At 41.9% G+C, this 23,170-nt stretch overlaps 1 long non-coding RNA gene across 1 annotated transcript in view; it reads right to left on the reverse strand.

Annotated features, from left to right (window-relative positions):
* LOC123521356 overlaps nucleotides 1-22,838 on the reverse strand; it is a 93,568-nt gene extending 70,730 nt beyond the window's left edge. The window contains exon 1 of the long non-coding RNA XR_006679809.1: nucleotides 22,765-22,838. This is a non-coding gene — a long non-coding RNA (uncharacterized LOC123521356). The remainder of the gene's footprint in view (nucleotides 1-22,764) is intronic.
* Between the last annotated feature and the right edge of the window lie 332 nt (nucleotides 22,839-23,170).

Genomic DNA, 23,170 nt, shown 5'->3' on the forward strand with positions numbered 1-23,170 from the left:
GTTTCTTAAGTATTTGGTAGAATGAATTATTAGATGTATAGTGTTAAGTCAGAAAGGAGGTGCCTCATTCTGATTGTATTTGGAAGACACTATGAGCCAGGTGCGCTGATCATACACCGATTAAATCTCATTCCCAGTGGGAAGATACCAACAGAGGGAAGGTGCAGTGTAAGTCCTCCACTCTAGTGCTCTCCCTAGAGGAAATGTCTGACTACCAATATTCAGCCAACTAGAGCATCATCCCTAAAATAAATAAATAGCTCTATAACTCAGAACCATTAAATAAATGACATCAGTTGAAATGGTGGTGCTGCTGTATATTTTTAACTGCCACTCAGTTGACCCTTGGCTTGAGGTGAACCCACACACAATGAAGCAAATGCTACTGAGTCTGCACCATCCTCACGATTGCTTAAGGATTGGTCTGTTGTGATCCAGAGGGCTTTGACTGGCTGTTTTTCAAAACTAGATTGCCAGGCCTTTCTTCGTCTGTTAGTCTAGGAGCTCTGCTGAAACCTCTTCATCTTCATAGTAACATGTACGCCTCCACCGATGGACAGGTAGTGGCTACATTTCAAGTGCATTAGCCAAGAATCAAACTTGGATTCTCCAATTAAAAGTTACAGTGCTACCATTGAACCATCCATTGCTTTTGGGTGTTTACTGTATGTATCAAACTCTGTGCTAAGTGATTTGCAGGCATGATCTCATTTTAACTTCATCATAAACCCATATAGTTAACTTCATGTCATACTCCATTTGATTTGCAGATGAGAGGCTGAAAGCCCAGTAGTTTTCACCAAGAGCCTTTACTCTTAGCTTAAGTCTCTTTCCTGAAATAATTCATCCTAATTGTATCATAACGGAGTGCTTGCTCTCCATAGTCCTTATCAGTCTCCAGTGATCAAGTTTTCCAAAATTTGCCACTATAACTGCTTAACATGTGCTTACTCATTAGCCCACATTTTTAATATAACATAGGGAAAAGATAAGGCATCCTGCCCCCATAAAAATGTACACTAGCAGTTCTACCCTGTCCTATAGGTCACTATGTAATTGACTGAATGGCAGTGTCTGAGTCAGTTACTCACTATCTTCCCCGAGGAATTTTAAAGTTTTTCTAACAATAAATGAACATGGATCTCAAATTAAAGTACTACTTTAATTTGGCTGTCCTTCCCAGATAAAATCAAAATGCTAATGTCTAAACTTAACTTTGTTCTTGGCTATGAAACAAGCAACCTTCCCACCCCATCCTTAAGAATGAGCTCCAGCTTTTCATCCAACCTTGTGAATTCACATCCCCTGCCCATTTCCACAATATCACCATTTTGTAATAGCCAGCCAAATCAAACTCAACTGCCGTCAAGTCCGTTCTGATTTATAGAGACCCTCTAGAACAGAGCAGAACTGCCTGTGTGTGTTTCTGAAGCTGTAAATCTTTACAGAAGCAGAAAGCCTCATCTTTCTCCCATCACATAATGGCTGGTAGGTTTTAATGACTGATCTTCTGGTTAGCAGCCCAGTGCATAACCCACTGTGTTAGTCCACGTTGATGAGAGGAGCACATGCAGAGGCACTCATCTGTGTGTGAGAGAGCTTTCTATCAAAGAGAAATTCCATATTGAGAAAACATCCCAGCCCAGCCCAAATAAAGTCCATAAGTCCAATAGTAGCCCATAAGTCTGATTCTAGTCCATAAATCACTCTTTAGACTCACATCGTCACACAGGTCAGTGGGTGCAGTCTTATCGATCCAATGGCGGTGGGCACACCTCCAGGGCCCTTGCTGCCATCAGCGTGGCTCCATGTGGAGCCACATGTGTGTCCTGCTTCCAGAGAGGAAGAGCGGATGTTCCCAGATTGCTCATGAGAAAGTCACGTCCACAGGGAGGCATCAGGCTGTGACCTTAACATCCTCTTAACATCCTCAAATTCACATATGATTATGTAACTTCTACACCCACTATGCCACCATAGCTCATCGTTATTTTATAATAGGCCCTGTGATATTGCCTGGCTCTTAATTCTCTTTCACCCACCTTTCTAGCCAGGCTGATTCTGTTATATTGCATTATCAACTTCATCCTCACACTGTGGGAAATAGTTGACTAAGGCTACTAGCATGGTTTTATTCTTATCCCACCTCCAAGAATAAAATGTCAGAAATCTGATGTGTCCCGATGCTCATACGTGTGATAGTTGCAAACTCAACTTCCTTCAGCCAGGAGTATTATTCTTCAACGGAAGTATGTTTGTGCGCAAAGTTGTAGTATAATTAAAGTTATCTTTCAGTATCCTCTGGGGTTGCTTAAACATATGATGTCTAGTCACTGGCCAGTAGGGCCAGGTTACCTACCATGAGCAGTGAAATGTGACCTCCAATCTGGCTTTCTCCCATAACCCTTTGCTCCCTCTCTTCTGGTCCCTCTCCACTAGGTGGGCACCTCCATCTAGTCTGCCCCGTTGGAACTTGTACAACAAACACCTCTTTTCTCTTCTCCACAGTACTCAAAACAAGCAAGCAAACAAAAAAATGTGACCCTTAACTTTTCCTTAGGCAGCTAGCCTGTACAAACAAATTCACACGACAATGGCAATTACCTAGGACCTACAGTAGGTAGAATAATGGTCTCCCAAGATGGTCCTGTCTTAACCCATGGAAATAAAAAATACATGTCTTACAGGCTAACAGGGACTTTGCAGGTGTGATCAGGATGTCTATATTTGCAGGTAGCTTTCAACAATGGGCTCAAACATACGAACAATCGTGAGAAGGGTGCAGGATGGAGTGGTGTTTCGTTCTGTTGTATATTGAGTCACTCTACGTTGAAACCCACCTGATGGTACCTAACAACAACACAACTCAGAAACAAAACAGAAAAAACCTCACTGCCATCAAGTTGATTCCATCTCATAGCAGCCTATGTGAGTTTCTGAGATTGTAATTCTTTACAGGAGTAGAAAGCCTCATCTTTCTCCCATGGAGCAACTGGTGGTTTTGAACTGTTGCCCTTATGATTAAGAAACTAGACACACATGCACACACACACACACACACACACACACACACACACACACAACCTAATTTTCCCTTAAAGCATCCCAGGAGAAATGTAACCCCACTGATACCTTGATTTTAGCCCAGTGTGACCCACACTGGACTTTTGACTTACAGAGCTGTGAGATAACTGGAATATAACATGCTTTGTTTCATGTTAAGTCATTCTCTCACTCACTCATTGGCATACAGTAATTCTGACTCAGGCCAGCCACTTAGGAGAGTGTAGAACTGGCACTGTGGGTTTCCAAGACTGTATCTCTGTACGGAAGCAGAAAACCTCATCTTTCTCCCAGGAGCCACCAGTGGCTTCAAAAAGCTGACCTTGCAATTAAAAACCCAATGTGTAGCACACTATATCACCAGGGTTCCACTAATTCATTCTGTGTGTGGTAATTTATTATAGCAGCAATAGAAACTAATACAATGATTTGTAATGTCAGTAGATTGAATAAGTGAATTAATCTATAGGTTCACTTTGTTTCCCTCACATGGATATTGGTATCAAGGAATGAAAGTATACTTTCATTTAGTCTTTTGGCTATAGCTTTATCATTCAGTTGAATTTGCTAAATCAGGATTGTATTACGCAGTGAGATGTATATCTATTAAATTGTGTCCTATACTATTTATTTCAAACATTGCTAAAATATATTTGTCTGCATGTGAATATAATCAAAGTATAACAAAGACCTATGCCCTTGAACTTGAATGCATTTGTTTTTGCTCTGCCTGATCTAATTTAATGGCCAAGTAAAATTAAGTTTCAGATCAGGTATGAAGAAGAAATAGATTTGTTCTTTAGTGGTGTCTAAATGAGTCCAAACTCAAGAATAAGCTAGAGAGATGTGAATACTTCTGATTCCACATGAAATACCCTAGTGGGGAAAATTCCCTCGAAATGCAGGTCTTTTCTTTACCCTACAGTGACTCAGGAGACCCCCATAGGCAATTTTGCATACTTATTTCTATTCTAAGAACTTCTTAAGTGAGATCTTCATTAAAATATATTCCCTGGTACCTGAAGATAACTAAATGGTCAAGAGCTCTCCAATATATTTTTTTAAAACCAAAAGACTATATCATCTGGTGAGGGCAAAAGTAACTAAAACTGAAGATGATCGGATGTCAGTTCTCAAAGTCAAAGATCAACAGATAATAAGAAGAAATAAAATAGAGGCATTTAAAGGAAAAGGTAAAAATATTCAAGAGACAAGAAGGGAAACTTTTTAAATCACTGGATAAACGGATAAAAAGAAGTCCAAGAAGCTTCATCTTAAGGAATTCTAGGGCCAGAAGCTTGTAGAGAAGGAAAACTAGGTGAAGGAACGTAGAAGGAGGGAAGGAGTGCTTTCCACTGTTTGAACCAGAGGTACCGATATGATATTTGAGAATATGTTCTCTAAGGTGATAAGAATGCAACGCTTTGTGTCATTAAACATGCTTCTGGTGGGTGACAAAGAAGGGATGACCCAGCAAGGGTGCAGTATAGCACTGACAAAACATACAACATTCCTCTTTCTTTAATGCTTCCTCCCCACCACTATCATGACCCCATTTCTATCCTATAAATCCTGCTAGACCAGAGCATGTACACTGGTACAGATAAGAGCTCTCGACACATGCAATTCAGGACAGATAAACCCCTCAGGAACAATCATGGGAGTAGAGATACCAGGAGGGTAGGGGGAAGGTGCGGGGAGAAAGGAGGAAGGGATCACAATAATTGACATAATACAACACAAACGTGGGTGAAGGGAGAGAGTGGTTGGTGTAAGATATGAAAATAATAATAATTTATAAATTATCAAGGGTTCATGAAGGAAGGGGCGTGAGGGGAGGAGGGAGGAAAATAATGAGGAGTTGCTACCAAAGGCTCAAGTAGAAAGCAAATGTTTTTAAAAGGATGATGGCAGCCTATGTACAGATGTGCTTGACACAATGGATGTATGGATTATTGTACGAGCCCCCAACAAAATGATTTTTAAAAAAGAAAAAAAAGCACTCCTGGTGAGTAATAAAATGTTATGCTGAGTGAAGAAATCAAGGCTTGTGTTTTCGAGGATAAAATGGGAATGTGGGAGAATTGTTCCAAAGGACAATGAATGTAGCTTTCCATGAGATTAAGGCATGAAGACGGCAAGAAAAAGAGTGTATGTGGTTTCACAAGAATCAGAAGCCCTCCCTGCACCCCCCACCCCAAAAAAGGTAAGAATATCAGATGAGATTGCATGACTCATAGGCACAAAGGGACTGACTGCAAAACCTCTGAGGCCTAGGGAAAGATAACAAAAAAATGACCAGATTCTGGAGGCAATAGAAGCCACCTTAGACCCTGGAGGCTACCACTGCCAGAAGAGTTGTAAATCTGCGGCCTCTAAAGACCGTGATGTAGCTCAACACCAGAGAGCCACATCTCATTTCCTCTCAGTTTCGCAGTAGGCATTCTCTTGAGGCACATTTCCTAAACCTCAAAATGTCACCGTGATTGGTGAGGTAGTTTCTCTCCCAATACCCCCTCAACGTTGCTGGCTCAACCAGGTCTCTGCAATCCCAGGCTTGTGGGTCCCCAGAGGTGTTACTTCACCGCTATAACTCTTCTCTCATTTCTAGTTCTTCCCCCAAGTGCCACGGGGACCCCGTATCAGGGAACTGGAAACCCTGACACTAAGATTCTGCAAACACTTGCGCAGCATGGTCAATTGAACCTCACATCATAGCCTTTTATGCACACTCCCACGTCCTCCTACAAGAGGCACTGGCACCAGGGCGGCTGCAGTGAAGTGAACTCCCCCACCAGCTGCCTGGCAGCCCCTCACTCACCTCCTCGCCAGTGCTAGCCTGTGCTGGTCTGTCTTCCAAGCTCTTCATTCGTGTACTCCCAGAGGCCTCCACAGCGCTCTCTGCCGTGGCACTTCCACCACATGCTCTTCTCCTCATCAACCAAAACGACTTATATTCAAGCTTTAGGCTTCTACTTTGTGGTGGGGTTTTCTTTTCTTTCATTACAGAGAGATTCTCGGCCTCCATTTATACACATCAGTGGCTCTGCCCGGTGTCGGGGCAGGAAAGGGTGCATTTGAAGATGGGAGGGTGTACAACATGTTCTCAGACCCCCAAACCGCGACAGACCACTGTGACTGCAGCAGGGGGAGTGTAGACGGAATCATGGGATGAGGATGGGGTTCTGTGAGAACAGAAGAGAACAGCTGAAGGGGCATGTAGCTGCCTCAGGACTTTTGCTGCAGAGGGTTGCTGGGAAGGCTATGGAAGACGTTCTATTTGTCCACCTGGATGGTGCGCCCGGTAGGCTGCTTTCTGAGTTGAGTTTGCAGGACCACTTGGTTCCGTTTGAGAGGATGGAAATCCACGGTATAAGGAATGTTGTTTGCCAAAGGTTTCGGTTTCTTCTTCGGGGAACTTGGTTGGTTCATGTTTTCTTGGGCCCCTATAATTGTTCAATGATTGAACAGCAGAAATACCCACTGCCATTGCGTCAGTTCTGACTCAGAGCAACCCTATCGGTCAGAGTAGAACTGCCCTATTAGGTATCCGATACTTTAAATCTTTATGGGAGCCCAAATCCCCACCTTTCTCCCGAGAAGTGACTAGAGAATTCTAACCGCTAACCTTGCAGTTAAGAGTGCAAATGATTCAGTGGAAGTTATAGGTGTCATCTCTGGGTAGAATCTTTAAGAAAAGTACAAAATTAACGATCCTGTCTCTTCTCTGTGTTGTGGGAAAGAACCGCTTCCAAGAGGAGCCTGCTCCCTCAGGCTGAGACCTGGAATAAGGACAGGTGAACCAGGACCTCCAATCAGGAAATGAACATCTGTTTGTAAAACTACTGAGATCGAAAGGATTATCATGACCACCTCATAACTTATCATATCCAATTGAAACAAAACTGTATAAGTTATTTAAATAAGCCACCTAATGAGCTTAACACTAATTCATCCTATTGATAGTAATACACTACTGACATTGCTTTCAAAGGTCATCTCCTAGAGCTACATGTTTTGGATATGTTAAGGTTTATTAACTCAATTGATCATAACTCTGGTGCAAGTAACTCTTTAAGGAATAGTGAAATTACTTTGGCCTCAAGTTACATACATACCTCTAAGTGAGAGTGCCCATGCTTCTCTGTTTGTCTTCCTATGGTAGCCTGTATGTTGCTAAGGTACTAGAAGCTATGCCACCAGTAGTTCCACTACCAGCATGTCCATAATGGGCACGTTGCGGTGGAATTTCCAGACAGAGACCAGGGAGAATGACCTGGCAAGCTACTTCTGAAAATCAGCCAATGAAAACCCTCTGGATCAGAGAATTGGGTAATATGGTGATAGAAGATGAGCCCCTCCCAGGTTTTATGATACCCACATTATAAAGTGGCTACAGCAGTGGCGCCAAGTGGAACACAGATTGTGAAGACGTCCCAGAAGTGGGAGCATTTGTTCTGTTGCACGTGTCTCCCAGCGTCAGTGTCGACCTGGCAGCGGCTAACAAGAGCGACAAGTGAAAGGAACAGTAAGACGCCCTGGACCAGCCCCTTTACGATTTGTGACGTTCCTAGACGGTCTCCTTTGCCTGAAGAGACAAGTAGAGGGATAGGTCCCATCTATGATACGCTATCGAATCAGCCACACCGCGGTCATTTTGAACTCTTCACTTCTTCAGCAGAAGGAATTCAGAGTACTATAATGTAAATCTTCCTAGAACACAGTTAAAAAAAATACTTCTAACAACAATATGGGGATCATCCTCTAAGTATACAACCACAGCATTCATGTGAGAGAAGAGGAAAATACGGTCTTTCACCATGTCCTGAATTGACTCTCTTAATTATGTCCAAAGACACACACATTCTTATGAAGAATTCAATAGGGTTTTCCGTTATCAGCAGTTAGATTATGGTAACCATTCTTGCAGTGCCTTTGATGTTGCCTGGAACTTTTTAAAAAGAAAATCATCCCTTGGCTGATTGGAAAACATTTACTTTTACCATTTCCTCACCCAGGAGAAAAGACAGAGTATTGATGTCCAGTCATTACAACCTCACAGATTTTTTAAATGATTTCCATTTATAGTATGAAGCCCACAGATTCACACCATAGGAGTTGGCTTAATATTTTTTATAATCCCCAAGGCCTCCGGCATGGATTGGTATCCATTTGCAAATCTTCTGCCTTTTGCTAAATTTCTCCCTGCTTAGTCTATAGGAATTTCCCTCTCAGAGAACCAAAAGGCCACCCAGTGCTCACAGTCTCTGTGGTACAGCAATGTGGACAGCAGACACAACGGGAGCGGGTGGGTTTTGGCCGAGAGCCATGTGAACAGACAGCTTTGGCTACGTTTAGAGCCTCTCTGCATTTATCTCTGATTGAAAGATGTGTGAACCATAAATCCTGCTGACGTGCTTACACACAGTAGTCACCTTGTAAAAATGAGTGCGTCTATAGCTTTTATTTGACATTGTTCTTATACAGACATATGGCCAAACTCGAGTGAAAATACCAATTTAAAATATAGCTATGAGACTTGCTTTATGTCCTTGGAAAAATCATCTCATTGCTTATCTGACAAGTTACTACCAAGCTCGTTCTCTTTATTTTTCTTTAAGATGCCTACTTTCTCTCCTGCCGTTTATACTGGCGGTCTGGTGGAGAGAAACCATCTTCATTTCTCCATTCAATAAATTCTATTTCTAAGTCTCTGAAGGGGGCTGTTGCTAAAATTATCATATTATTATATGACAGATGATTGTTAGTGTTTTTATTAGTTGCCATCAGGTCAATACTGCCTTGAGGCAGTGCCATGCGCCAAGAGTACAACTCTCCTGTAAGGTTTCCCACCCTTTGGAAGCAGGTTGCCAACTCTGTCCGCTGAGGTGCCTCTGGCTAGAAATGAACAGTCAACTTGTTCACTAGTTACTTAGCATTTAACTGAGACACACACACACACACACACACACACTCACACACAACATGCAAACTGACTGCCTTTGTGTCAATGCCAACTCACAGGGACCCTATAGGACAGGGGAGAGCTCTCCCTGTACGTTTCTGAAATTGTAACTCTTTTGAGGGAGTAGAAAGACCCATCTTTCTCTCATGTAAGCCCCCCAAACCCAAAGCCAAACTCAATGCCATGGAGTCAATGTCAACTCTTAGCAACATATAGCAGGGCAAAATAGACTCACTTAGTTTCCAAGACTGTATCAGGGGTCCTCAAACTTTTTAAACAGAGGACCAGTTCACTGTCCCTCAGACCCGTTGGAGGGTCAGACTACAGTTTGAAAAAAAACCAAACTATGAACAAATTCCTATGCACCCTACATATATCTTATTTTGAAGTAAAAAAAACCAAACGGGTCAGATAAATGTCCTTGGCGGGCCACATGTGGCCCGCGGGCCGTAGTTTGAGGACATCTGCGTGTAACTCTTTACAGGAGTAGAGCGCCCTGTCTTTCTCTCACAGAGGGGCTGGCGGTTTTGAACAGCTAACCTTATGGTTAGTGGCCCAACCACTCTACCACCAGGGCTCCTCTTTGAGCCACCAGAGACTAAGTCAAGGCTCTAGGGTCCCATACTCTCCCCGACTCTGTTATGGGGCGATTTTGCCCTGTTTCTTGGTCTCATTGTGTCATCGGTTCCTGTAAAGCTAAAAGTATTTAATAAATCAATATTAGAGTACAGTCTGGAACATAGTAACTGCTAATTATGTGTTTTCCATTGTTACCGAGACAGTAGCACTTTATGGCAGGGCATCAACTTCTAAGACAAGTGGTTACAAGAGAAGTTAATTAGAGTGTTAATGTTATGCTGAGAATCCCCAAGTTATCCAGAAGAAGAGACCCAGCTATAAACCACAGATGAGGAAGCTACTATTGCATCCAAGAAGTTAAGCAGCGCTTCCCTCTGACAAAGTCTTCCTTATCTGCCTAGTAAAGGTGGGGACGCTCCTGGCAGCATACACCACAGTGCTAGGGATGCGATGCTTCAAGGCTCGCCGAAAGAAAGCCTGTCTCTGCTGCGCCTATCTTGTCACAATCGTCCCCCAGCTTGTCAAAGAAGTACCGTGGCTGGGACTACCCGCTTGGCAACGCAACACCCCACAGAGGAAGCTCAGCACCAGGTCCCCCCAGCTCAGGTAAAATCACATGCTACGGCATTCTTGCTGGGCCTTGGGCGTGGCTTACAGAAAGAACCAGAACTGTTTGTTATCTGTTGTTCTAAACATCAACTCCCTGCCTTCAGACATTCACTCATTCAAGCCCTCAGTGGTTCTTCGCTAAAAACTGAGTTACACCGAGACCAATGTTGAGACTCCCACGTTGGGTAAGGAAAGACCTAGTTATTAGTACCGCCTTCCCACGGAGAGGAATTTAAAGCCTTAGATACAACAGCTGTTTTCTTTAAAACAACAAAAATCCAACAATGGTGACTTGTTGATGGTGAAGAATTGTCTGACTAAAATCAAGGAAAGTGAGAACCAGAGAGCTGCCGGACACGAATTAATTTGTTTAACCTATGGACATTTATGAAACTGGGGTGGGGGGGACCATAAAAACAGAGTTGTGCTTTTGTAGAGCATAGCCGCCATCAAAGTCCAACATTCCAAATTTGGAACTCTCGGGGAGCAGTCCACAGATTCAGTACCCAAAGACATTTTAAAAAATAGGATAGATTTTACATAAGATTAGACATACCTGAAGAGACAATTGATGAACTGGGACACAGATCAGAAAGTCTTACCCCGCATATGTCACATATTGAAAAAGAAATGGGTTACCCATGGGGTCTGTTTCTGTGTCCCTAAATCAGATTTTAGGTACATGGGGACAAGTGCATTCTGTTCGTGTTCAGCCTTGCTTTAGTACAGAAAACAAGCCCTAGTGGCGCAGTGGTTACATGTTGGAGCTGCTCTAAGCACAAAATCAACAGTTCGAAACCACGCGCTGCTCTGAGGGACAAACACTGGGCTTCCTACTCCTATTGTAACTCACAGGAGCAGGTCTGCCCTGTCCAGTCGAGTCTGTGTGAGTTGGCACTGACTCGATGGCTGGGAGTTTAATTCACTGGTTACTATAAGAGAGGAGCCTTGGCCGCACAAGGGCCTACACATTGCGCTGCTAACCTGCTAACTAGAAGGTAGGCAGGTCAAACCCACCAGCCTGCTCCAGGGGAGCAAGATGAGGTGATCTGCTCAGCTAAGATCTACAACCTGGGAAACCCTTAGGGACCAGTTCTACCCTAGCTGATAGGGTAGCTCGGAGTGGAAATTGACTTGATGGTAGTGATCTTAGGTAGTGCCCGAGAAGGCTCGAAGCCTTTTCAATGGTTACAATGCTATATGTGCAAAAAATGAAGGAGATCACGATGAAGAATTTGTTTTGTGCGAGGGCAAATTTCTATATACGATTAAAGGGCAAGTGCAAGTGGTCGACAGATTGGCCCTCCATAACCCAGGGGACTTTGTGTAGAGAAAGAACGACACAGCCAGCAAAGGAGCAGAGGGATTAGTCTTAGAGAGTGAAAGATGGGTTTCTTTAAAGGTCTAACAAATTCCCAGAGTGAAGGAGACACGTCAGTTCACAGATGCAAGGTTCCCAAAGAATCATCAAGATAAATAAGGAGAAAACCCCTTCTAGATAGAGCATAGGGAAATGCAGGAAAATAAAAAATAAATAGCAGTGCCTTCCAACAAGTAGCTTCCACACGAAGAAGCTGGGAGTTAGAGTCAGGGCTATAACAGACACCTACCAATCTTTGGTTGGTTGGTTGGGTTGGTTTTGCATTTAAATGGTGACACTGACTACTTCTTCCATTCATTTAGGTGCAAAGGAAGTTTCAAAAGACCAATAAAACTAAATATTTTATTTAGCCCAAAATAAATACAATAAAGCACCTGGGAACCTCCTTTGATCTCCCTCAGTTCTTTTGGGAGACCCAAAGCTGTGGTGGTGGTGGTGGTGGTTGGGTGCCCTACAGTCGGTTCTGACCCATAGCGACACTATGCTGGACAGAACGAAACACTCCCCAGTCTTGTGCCCACATTAAGAGCAGCAAAAGCAACGTTGAAAAACATAAGAAGTCCTTGTCAGTTGCCAACAGTGTTAATGTATCTCAGAACCCCATTTTTATGTCAACAGTCCTACAGAGGTTGGCATATAAAATACAGCCCCCTACCTCATCCTGACACACCTCGATATTTCTGAAGGTGAAGTGCGGGTGGTATTTATCTAATTAATAAGTCACATCCAATATGCTTGTCTGGGTTTTTTTTCCTCTGAATAGAATCCAGGCCACTGAATAACAACATGTTCAAAAGGTCTACGTGAAATTCTATCTTTCCCAAGTAGAAAAGGAAGCTATGTTTCTTTATGCATTCATATTCAAAAGTGTGCTCTATTCTCAGGAAGCTGGAGATAAGTGGTGCTTTGTACCCTTAATGCAGCATGATATTAAGATTATCATTGTTCACCTACATCAGTGCTTTTGTAGCTAGTAAGAACACAACAGACCCTGACAGGATCCAGTCCCAGTCCCAATCTTATCATGTATAAACTGTGTGCTTTTATATTTACCTTTTCTGGGCCTCATTTTCATGGCCCAAATACTTGACAGTAAAAAGCAATAGTATTTAGTGCCTGGCATATACCCCTAACCCACTTCTAGGTAGCCTTTCCTGGCCCCAACTGGTTATTTTAGCTACAGCTTGGTGCTGCGGTGGACTATGAAGCTAGATTGCTTGGGTCAGAACCATGGCTCTTGCATTCACTATGTAATGGTGGGCAGTTAGGGGACTCTGGGGGCTCTACTTTTTCATCTATTAAAGTGAAGATAATTATAGCCCTGTCTTAGACTGCGTTCTCTCAAGAAGCAGAATCAATGAAATGTGAGTATGTAGAAATCACACCAACTCTTCCCACCGGGTCCATTTGGATCATAGCTACCCCACTAAGGGCTTCAGAGGCTTTGTGAATCTTTACAGGAGCAGGCAGCCTGGTCTTCTCCCCATGAAGTGGCTGGTGGGTTTAAACCACCAACCTTGCAGTTAGCCGTCCAACACTTAGCTGATGTCACCACCAGAGCTCCCTTTGTAGAGAGAAACATTTATACCAAAGAAATGGTGGACATGGTTGCACGGGTGGGCAAGTTCCAAAGCCATGGGTCAGATGCCAGGCTGGAATAGCTGCAGGGGCTGATGATCCCAACACTGGAGGCCAGATGTCAAGCTTCTGACAGCAGAAGTCAGTGATTGCAAAACCAGCAGGTAATATGGCAGGCTGTTGATAGCTCCCAAGATTAGTGGACAATAAGGCAGTCCACTGGCACAAGTCCAAAGTGTTATCAGATAATGAGTCAGATGGAAGAGTCCAGACCCAGCAAAGAACAAGCAAGCATGTCCACAGAATCCACGTCTTCTGAAAGTAGATCACAGCCCCGAGGAAACATCTTTTCAATTGACTGTTCGTGTTAGATCTCATTATGGTGGATGACGAGGTCTTAACTGCCAATTCACTGACAATGCCAGCCAAGTTGACACAAAATTTGACTATCCAAAGTGCTTAACTTTGAAGGGGGTAACAAATTTAAATAAGTAAAGTATAAAGTGCTTAGAAAAATGCAATCAGTGCTCAACTGTCATCATTGTGATTGTCCTTGTCAGGTGCCATCAGGTAGGTTCTGACGCACGCAGTGACCGTGTCTACAGCCGAATAAAGTGCTTTCTGGCCTTCCTTGCCTCACAGTTGTTCTGTTTGAGCCCACTGGTGCAGCCCTGTGCCAATCCAGCTCAGTGCACATCTCTCTCGATTTCAATACCCTTCTACTTTTAATGTAATTAGCTATCGTTTTTAGATTAAATCAAGAAATGACTAAAAAGCAGAAAAGCCAGTAATACCCTTCCCAGTGAGTTCAACCTATGTGATCTTGCCTCAGTCCTCACAGTTCATCCACTGGTGGTAACCTGGTTAAAGCTAAGCTAATGAAATCTCTTTCTGGGGCTTTTTAAAAATTGCGCCCACGAGAATGACAGCGATGCTGATATTAGCTCCATAGGCAGGAACTACTAGCAACAAGTGCCCCATTATACTACAAAGTAGAAAATTACAAATGCTGAAAAGGTTGGCATCCTCTTCCATTGTTGGTGGGACAGTCTAACGGCGTGTGTGCTATGGAAGGCAGCATGGTGCTTCCTACCACCACTGGAAATAGAACTACCAGGCCCAGCAATCCCTCCACTTAAAGAAACAAGGGAAGAGCATGAACCTATACACGAACACCCATGCTCCTGGCAGAACTAGTCACGATAGCAGGAAGACGGAAACAAAGAAAATGCCCATCTGTGAAAAAAAACAATGATAAGTAAACGTTGGTGCACACACACAAGGATGAAACTGGAGCACCTCATGGTGTGGATTGATTTGGAGAGCATTCTACTGAGTGAAGTTAGTCAATCACAAAGGATAAGCATTGTTATTTTTTAAAATTAGATAAAGGTTATTGTACCAGAAGAAAGAGCTTGTGAGGGTTCCCCGAGGTGGAAGAGGAGGGCGAGAGTAGCCAGGTGTCAGTGACAAGGAAGGTAACACCCAACCAAAGAAGGATGGATGGAGAACGGAAGATGCAGGGCACGCTAGCAGGAGGTGTGCTCAGTTAGTAAAGTAGAATATAAAACTGATCATCTGAAGCGAGATATTTCATAAATAAACAGTCAAACTTAGAAGTTTCCCGTTAAACGTAGAAGACAGTGAGAAACAAGAAAGGTAGAGAAGTGAAGACCATGCAGAGAACAGAGGCAGGAGTCAGTGTCCTGACAGCTGTTGTGACGAGTCCAGTTATCTGCACAACCCCGCTGTACTTCACAATCTGACCATTCGGAGATAACTCTTATACTTCCAAAATTAACCACTTTGCTTAAACCTTTAAAAAAAAAACCAGATCGCTCTTTCTAAACACCATAAGATTTCCTAAAAATGCATTTCCTAGAGATACATTTCCTAGAGATGCTACGAAATACATCATAAAATTAAAATAAGCATACCTGTCTGGAAGGATTGCTGAATGTACTGAAGAGGGATATTAAACTCACGAAGACACAGTCCAGATGTCTGGCACATAAGAAAAAGCATAATTAAATGGTGGCTTGTATTAGTTCTAACACTGTACTCTAAATGCTATCAAGCACGCCTTTTGTTAAAGAGAGGCGTTAGATTGGGACTAGATGCAAATATGATTCCCAGTGAACCATCAGATAAGACCTATTAAAGTTTTTTTTTTTTTGGTTGGCCATTATTCTAACTTCCAAGAAAGCACATCTCCAAGTTCAAACTTTGGGGAGGCTTCCCAACTGCAAGCACTCTTATAGAGATTCATTACATCTTAATTTATAAAATAAAACTCATCTGATCCCAATTCTGTGCTCACTTTAAGGATTTGGTCCAACTGAGCTAATCTTTCATTTTTAACCGATTGCCTAAGATTCTTAATCAATTTCTCACATCTTATCTTTGCTTTCCTATTTCCTATTGAGTAACCATGTTTTCTACTCCAAAAACCCATCAACAATTGCATTCTGCCATGTTCCGTGTCTTTCTCATTAGCCTGAGTCCTAACCGCTGACCTTCTATTGGAATTCATCTTTGCATTTAGCAAGACGACTGGATGTAAGTGCAACACTCAAAAAGCAATCTTATTTTTATTTACCAGCATTACAGATTGAATTATGTTCCTCCAAAATGTGTGTTTTCAATACTAACCCTTATACCAGTGGTTATTATCCCATTCGGGAAAGGGTTTCTTTGGGATGCTAATAAATGGTATCAGTCTAGCATGTGTCTTAAGTCCAAGAGAGCTCTGGTGGCAGAGGAGAGAAAGTGCTCAACTGCTAACCAAACGTTTCCTGATGGACCCTCTCAGCCCGTCTGCAAGACAAAGAGGAGGCCGTCCACTTCCCTGAAGCTTACAGCACTGGAAACCCTGAGGACCGGTCGACTCTGCTCTACAGGATTGCTGGGACTTAGGAATCAACCGGAGGACCAGAAGTTTGTTTTTGTGTTGTGTTTTCTAAGTGGTAGACGTCTTTAGTTAATTTCTTATGGGATATAAAAGAGACTGAATAAGCAAGTAAAGAAACACAGAGGTAGGCAAAGAGATGTCAAGCCATACAGAGATCACCCAGGAGCAGAAGCTCCGAAGAATCAAGGACCTTCCTCCGGAGCCACCAGGGACAAACTCTTCCTTTAAAGCTCCCACTTTGACTATCAACTTCTAGCCTCCGACACTGTGAGAAAAAATTACATTTATTAGAATTCCCTACCTGTGGCATTTCTGTTTTAGTACCATTCAATATTCAAGGCAACCATCATAACTATGTAGAAAATAGATTTAAGAAATAGTGCATTAACAATAGTATGTGTCTTAGGCTGAGTTCTTTAGAGAAATCAATCCAATGAAGCTTGTATGCAAACTTTTTGAAGTCCCCTCACATTTATGTAGAGAAATCTCCAAAGTCATGTAACCACAGGGACTGATGACCCCAACACTGGGAGGTTAGACAACAGGCTGTGAAGATTGATGGAGCCAAGACCCTCAGGTAAAAGAGTAGGCTATTGGCTCATAGACTGCAGAGTCTCACCAATCCTCAGGTAAGCAGGCATTATGGAAGACTTCTGGCTCCAGTACTAAGAACCAGAAGTCAGATTACAATGAAGGGCCCAGAGCAAGCAAAATGTAAGAGAATCTTGCCAGGACATCCTCATATATTCAATGCAGGCCACATCCCTAAGGAGACTCCCTTTACATTGGATCTGGGCTGTGACTACATTAAGCATGTTTCATCCCCCTTTAATCCCCTTATATCAGATCAGGGCGGAATACATGAGACCACATGAAAATACATCATTCTATAACTGCCAATCCAGAGAGTCATGGCCCAGGCAAGTCAGCCACAGCTTGAACATCACAGTATGAATTATAAATCTCTTTGTCAGAAATCTGCATCTAAAAGTGAATGCAATCACTTCATAAAGACTAAATTAAAAGTCTAAATAACATCTAAAACTCAACAGCAATTACCCCAACATGGATCTAAAGAATTGATGAGAATACTGCCTCTAAAAAAAAAGTAATTTTTAATGGAGATTTTCAAGCTTTTTCTAAAGGACCAAGAGTAAGATGATCTTAAATCAAGGATTTAAGATTTTATTGTAGACAAAGTTTATAATAAAAGTGTCAATATTAAAATAGTGATACTGATATAAGGATTATAAAGGTCTTGAAGCAAAACTTTGGAAATAGGACAAATAAGAAAGCTCAGAAACAGACTCACACATTACAGAGACATGCCTTAAGCTGTCTAAAAATAACACAAGAGAATATCTTCAAGATTTTGTAATAGGCAAAGATTTCTCAAACAGTGGATAAAAAGCTTTAATCATAAATGGAAATCAATAGATTCTGTTTATCAAAAGAAACCTTTAAAAAATGTAGGAGGTCATTCATAGTCTGTAAGATGACATCACCTATAATGTCTAACCAAAAAGAGACTTTTATGCTACGTAAAGAGCTTCGCAAAAGAAAAATGGGCAAAAGTCTAAACACTTACTAGAAGACATACAACCTGACAATCAACCCAGGAAAACTTGCTCTTCTCATTAGTCATTCAAAACGCAATGACATCTAGTCCATTCTGAGTCCTACTAACCCTATAATACAGGGTAGAGCTAGCCCCCGTGAGTTTTTCCACAGGAGTAGAAAGCTTGTCATTCTTGCATGGAGCGTTGGTGGTTTCGAACTACTGAACTTTCAGTTAGCAGCTCAACATCACGTAACCACTACACTACCAGGGTTCCCTTCATGAGTCATTAGAGAACCCAAAATTAAAACACAAGGAAATCGCATGCTTGCAGTTGTGGGGTGCCAGCCAGTCCGTTCCGATGCTTAGCGACCTCGTGGATAAAAGCGCAGGACCGGGGGCCTGCGCCTTCCTCACACTGTTGTTATGTTTGAGCCCAGTGTTGCAGCCACTGTGACAATCCATCACCTTGATGGTCTTTCTCTTTTCCACAGACCTTCTACTTTACCAAACACGTTGTATCTTTACAAGGAATGCGCTCTCGTGATACCATGTCCAAAGCACACGGGGCCCAGTCTTGCTGTCCTGGCTTCTAAGGAGCATTGTGGCTATCCTTCTTCCAAGCCTGCTTTCCTGTTCTTTTGGTACTTCCAATATTCCATGGCAGCACCATAATTCACACACTTCAATTTCCTCCTTATTCAATACCCAACTTTCACATACATGAGAGGCAGTTGAAAATATCATGGCAGGCACGTGTTAGTCCTCAAAGTGACACCCTTGCTTTTCAATACTGTAAAGAGGTTTTTGCAATAGATTTACCCAGTGCAGTGCATCATTCGATCTTTTCAATACTGTTTCCATGAGCACTGATTGTGTATCCAAGCAAGATGAAATCCTTGACTTCAATCTTTCCTCCGATTATCTTGTTGTTAGTTATTGGTCCAGTTGTGAGGATTTGTGTTTTCCTTATCCATACTGAAATCTAAAATCTTTGACTATATCATTAAGTGTTTCAAGTTCTCCTCACTTTAAGCAAGCAAAGTGGTGTCATCTGCATATGACAGGTTGTTGGTAAACCTTCCAGGGCAGTGAATTATCTAATCCTGCTTTTAGACAAACTCTAATTCTCATCAAATGACTTTTTTCTGCATGAGTCTGGTAAGAAGGTTGGGGGAGATACTAATAGCACTCATCTATGAGTACTTACAAATATAATTCTCTGGCATGCCATCCTGCTGTGTATAAAATAAGCCCTCTGAGAAACAGGAGGGGGATCTATACCAGCAAGGGCCAGTACTGTGTCCTCTAGACCCAAGAACTCTGCAGAGTAAATTTCCTGGCTCCAGAAGACTGCTATAACATCAGAGGACAATAGCAGAACCAGGAGCTAGAGTGTGGAACAGAGTAGTGGACTTCCTACCCACAGAGCAAGGAAAACAGTGCTTTTGTCCAGGTGGCTGGCTTGTTGAGGGGTGCCTCTGGGTACTTAATTAGGGAAGCTGGCTTGCTAACCCATAGAAGAGGAGCTGAGTCATTGCTGGAGGCTTCCAGTGGAGTAGTATGCCCCTTTGGACATTTATTAGCAGATTTGAAAGAACTTTGTAACATGTCCTGATAAACGACTGAACCTTGAGCATTTCTCACTAACATTACAATTCCTTATTTTCCTTAATAAACCCTTTAGTCATAAATTTTGTGTGTGAGGTCAATCGATATTAGAAACTAGAGAGGTAAAATACAGAATATTAATTAAGACTTTACTCCAACCTTGATGCCATATTCTCCATATAGACCAGATTCTCTGATGATTTGATTAGCATATAGATAAAATAAGTGTGGCTAGAGGATACAATGCTGATGCATACCTTCCTTGATTTTAAACCACACATTATAATTGTTTTTTCCCCACTATAGTTGCCTCTTGATCCATGTACAGGTTCCACCTGAGCACGATTAAGTGTTCTGGAATGCTGATTGTTTTTAAGGTATCCATATTTGGTTATGATCCACAATGTTGACTGCTTCTGCATAATCAATAAAATACAAATAAACATATTCTGCTTTGAGCTGTGATCCATCTAACCTCAGTATTGAAATACCTTGCTCCGTATCCTCTTCTGAACCCAGCCATAATTTCTGGCATCTCCTTGATATTCTGCTAGCACTGCTGTTGAATGATCTTCAACAAAATTTTACTCACATGTGATATTGTTCCATAATTTTCACATTCTGTGGGGGTCACCTTTTTTGGATTGAATACCAGTATAGATCTCTTCCAGTCAGCTGTCTTCCAAAATTCTTGGCATAAACTAATGAGTGCTTCCATCACTTCATCAGCTTGTTGAAACATTTCTATTCGTCCTCCATTAGTGCTTCCAGTGCACCTTGGACTTCTTCCTTCAGCATCATTGGTCTATGATCAAATTCTACCTCTTGATGCTGCACAGTCCAAACAAAGTCAAATTTACAATCGCCCCAAATAGGAAAATTGACAAAACCAAATGAGCGTGAAGATATAAAGGGTTTGGAAATCTCATATACTGCTAATAAGACTGCAAGTTGGAAAAACAGTGGGAAAAACTATGTGGGAATGTTAACCGAAGTCAAAGAGGCACATACCCTATGATTCAGCAAGGCTGCTTTTTATAGAAAGCTGCTCATCTGTCCACTAAAAACATGAGTATGAGTATTAATGGAAACATGAATCTTAGCACTCAAAAACTTGTATCATCTATCAATAATGTAATGAATAATAAAATGTGTTATTAAACAATGTATTGCTACATATTATCCATAATGTGTGAATCCTATTAACAAAATATTAATAAAAATAAGGCAGACAAAGATAACACATCTCATTCCATTACATAAAGCTCAACTTCAGGTAAAACTACAAAATTCATACCAGATGAGTGGGGAATACAATATACTAAGAAGGAGCTTTTGAAATACAGGTGTTGTTTTTAAATCTATGTGGTAGTTGTTTGTCATGTTGTAACCTTATGATTTGCAAGTTATGTGTGTTTTAATTTAATGAGTATTTTTTGTTTAGGTCTGGTTTTCACTACGCATGTTATTTTTGTGTTGATTAGATTAATAATGATAGTTTGATGCTAAACTGAATTTTATTTCATTATTTTCTAAGGTAATACAGTATAATTTCAAGGGTAGAGATTTAACCTTAAATTATACTATTAACACCTTGAGAAAAAATACAGATAGCAATCTTTAGAAATAGGTAATATTACCACGTTTTAATTTCAGCAACGTGATCATCTTCAGGAATTAGACCTACAGGGCACATCGGAGCAAAGGGAAAAGAAGTCGACTAGTCATGCTCTCTGATCTCTGAAAAGACCAATCAATAGTCAATATTTATTGAGCTCTTAACATATATTACATAAAGTACTACAGAGTATTTTATAAAGCATCACTTTGATGTATTTTCCTAAGGAGTCTTACAGTCACTAGGGAGACAAACTACTCAAGTCCTTGAAAAAAGGGTATTTATCAATCTACTGTAGGAAACCATTATATAAAATGACTATCACAAGTTACGTAGTGGATCCTAGCCCTGAGATAGAGACAGCAGGGAGGAAGAGTGGTGGGGAGGGACCTGTGGGGGGACAAGCCCCCACGATTCCTACCCTATGGGCCCAGACTCCCACTGCCACCTCCCTTCCACCAGCAGGATCTAGGACACGCACCCCAATCCGGTGGCCCACTTGGCACCAATGCCCAGACATAGGCAGAGGCACAGCCAGAGGCCACACCACTGCTGCAGCCTGGTTGGGGAGGAAGCCTGTCTCCTGACCTTAACCCCCAACCCCCACCCCACCGCCAACCCATTAAGATGGGAGTGGGAAAGCGACCAGGAAGGAGGGTGCTAAAAAAAACAACAAATGGTACTAGAGGAGTAAATATCACAGATGGGGTGTGGTCAAGGAAAAATCTTCCTAGTGGAGATGATGGAAATTTTAGGAAGGATTTATTTATAGGACATTAAGCATTGACAACTCACTGCCCTCGGTTAGATGCTGACTCATAGAGAGCCTAGAGGGCAGGCTAGAACTGCCCCACTGTAAGTTTCCAGCACCTGGTGGTTCAAACGGTTGACCTTTCACTTAGCAGCCCAATATATAAGCACTATACCACCAGAGTCCACTGACAGTTAATGGATAAAAAGAATTGTAATGTTTAAAACTGTCATTAAATAAGTGAATGTTGGAGATAAAATATGTAAGGCGACAGAAGGTGCTTTGCCATGCTTGGTAAAGCAGAGGGGCAGCAGGAATGGGTAAGACCCTCTCAGTGATGGGTTGACACCGTGGCTGCAACAGTGGCTCTAGTGTAGTGATGGCAACGCAGAGCTGGGCTGTGTTGTTGCGTTCTGTTGTTTGTAGGGTCGCCATGAGGTGGAACCAGCCACACCTCATCCTACAGGAACCGAGTGGAGAACCATGGAGCGTGTCTTTCAAGGAACAACGCATCCATTTCCTCTGATAGCAGATGACTTCCTCTAATTTGAATTTGTGTTGTGGTTTGTTGTTCATGTATTCACCTTGCACTTTATTTTACTTTACTTTGTCTTTTAAACAGTGTTATTGGCACATAATCCACATACCATACAATTCAGTAGTTCAATTATATCCAGAAGAGTTGTACAATCATGTTTTTCTTTCTTGTATTCATTGTTACGAGCTTCTCATTTCCCCTCATCCTCCCCCAACATAACTCCAAGAAATCATTGATCCAGTTACTGTCGCCATAGATTTACCTATCTCAGATTTCATGTAGAGAAAAACATACCAATTCACCCACACACACACACACACAGAAAAATTAACAATAGCAAAGTAAAACAGAGAAAAACCTGAATTGAAAAGCTAGTAGATGATATTCAAAAGTATGACAAAAATGGGTTAGAGCAAGATAACATCACAAAGTGTTAAAATTTAACTTCATTACTTCAGCAATAATTCACTTTTCAGTGAGCTGGCTGTACATCATAGTAAGGCTAACCTCCATTCATAAAGGTAGGCATCACTTAATAGCCATCCTTATTTGTTCTAGAACATCAAGATTCTTCGCCCACACGGTTAACACTCAATACTCACAGGTGCAAAGAATCAGTCAAGATAGTGTCCCCTCTTACAAGGGTGTGTGCCTTAGAGTGGCCCCATCAGTTCACGAACTCCTAGTCAGAGAGAAATAGGAAAGTGTATTAGAAGGTGAAACCAGCCAAGCAGGCTGTCTTGATGGAGTTCCTCTTGCGATCAGAATACATACACTGTATATACTTTTACACGAGAATGCACATTTTGGGAGAGTTGTGCACTTTTGCAGGTACTTTTCATTACTCAAGTCCCAAGGTAACCACAAGATGTAAATGTCCACTATAACTATCAAATAAAACAATAAGTATAGCATGTGACGCAGTAGCAATCTCATTCAATGTCTTAATGACCCTCCAAATAGTATCGTCCAGCAATACAGAAAATCACAAAAACTCCACCGAGACTG

The sequence above is a fragment of the Echinops telfairi genome, unplaced genomic scaffold, assembly GCF_000313985.2.
Source record: "Echinops telfairi isolate 266 unplaced genomic scaffold, ASM31398v2 ScPeMD7_11;HRSCAF=52, whole genome shotgun sequence".
Taxonomy (NCBI): domain Eukaryota; kingdom Metazoa; phylum Chordata; class Mammalia; order Afrosoricida; family Tenrecidae; genus Echinops; species Echinops telfairi.